The following is a 1190-nucleotide window of genomic DNA, read 5'->3' as shown; positions in this document are numbered from 1 at the left end:
TGATCCAAATCGTTCTTCATCCTCTGGCAGGAATCAGTTCCGAACACTGCGACAGGCCATCATCGACATGGTGCTGGCCACGGAGATGACCAGACACTTCGAGCACGTCAGCAAGTTTGTCAACAGCATCAACAAACCGATGGCTGCCATAGAAGAGACCAGCACAAGTGTGAGTGTTGGTGGGCTTTGTGTGTCACGATCAAAGATTCAACATCTCCCAGAAAGACCAGAAAACACTTTATTTACTGGTCAATTATTTAAGAATAGTTTCCTGGAAAGATACAACTCATTATATATTAAATATATGGAATTTATGCCTGTAGATAAAGCTCAGAGATCATCAGTGGATGTAGTTGTGTTGATTTCCAGAGTCATTTCTGCTCCTTTTCAACCCAAGTAAATATTCATTCATTATTAGTTTATTATCTCAAACTGTTTTCTCCCCGTATGATGAATTGTAAGATAACATATACACAAATTCACATTTTTACATGTTCAGCTGATCGACTTTGCACTGGCTGTGTGACTGTGTGTTACACAAACTCAGCAATTCATTGGAAATATACAAATTAGGTTCTTCTAAAGAAGCATTTTATTAGAAATTTACAGACACGTAAAATACAGTGTAACTGAAAGGACTCCGTGTGTCAGTAAATGCTGTACATATATTATTTTTCTGTATATGTGCAGATTCTTATGTGTATCACGTGTTTCCAACAGAGCATGAACAGCGACTGCGACAGTCAGGCCAACATCAGGAACTCTCCAGAGAACCGTCTGCTGATAAAGAGGATGTTGATCAAGTGTGCAGATGTGGCAAACCCCTGCAGACCGCTGGAGCTCTGCATCGAGTGGGCCGGACGGATCTCAGAGGAGTACTTTGCACAGGTGTGTGAACAGCACTAATACAGCTCAGTGTGATTGAACAATGTAGTTAAAAGCTGAGAACAGAGCTGTATCTATAAAAGGGGGACAGGCATTTGTTTCTTTTGATCATTTTCATCGTCTCAATTTGCAGAAATTATCTCATTTATGGTCTCTGACCTTCCAAGCTACAAATATACCTCGAGTTTCCAGTTATTACCTCCACCGAGCAGGTGGTTTTCACCTGAGTCTCTTCGTCGGTTTGTTTGTTTGATTGTCAGCAGAATTACAAAAAGCACTGAACCGATTCACAGCAGACTTGGTGG

At 40.9% G+C, this 1190-nt stretch overlaps 1 pseudogene across 1 annotated transcript; it reads left to right on the top strand.

Annotated features, from left to right (window-relative positions):
* The first annotated feature begins 33 nt into the window (after positions 1-33).
* On the top strand, positions 34-888 carry LOC111650734 (high affinity cAMP-specific and IBMX-insensitive 3',5'-cyclic phosphodiesterase 8B pseudogene; annotated as a pseudogene). Its single transcript, XR_015436876.1, has 2 exons — positions 34-169; positions 721-888. The product of XR_015436876.1 is annotated as a high affinity cAMP-specific and IBMX-insensitive 3',5'-cyclic phosphodiesterase 8B pseudogene (transcript).
* The last annotated feature ends 302 nt before the right edge of the window (positions 889-1190 follow it).

Source organism: Seriola lalandi, unplaced genomic scaffold, assembly GCF_002814215.2.
Source record: "Seriola lalandi dorsalis isolate HSWRI2012SDOR001 ecotype SW California unplaced genomic scaffold, Sedor1 jcf7180002052776, whole genome shotgun sequence".
Classification (NCBI taxonomy): domain Eukaryota; kingdom Metazoa; phylum Chordata; class Actinopteri; order Carangiformes; family Carangidae; genus Seriola; species Seriola lalandi.
Note: the sequence above shows the minus strand (reverse complement) of the source record. Positions and strands in the feature narration are given on the sequence as shown.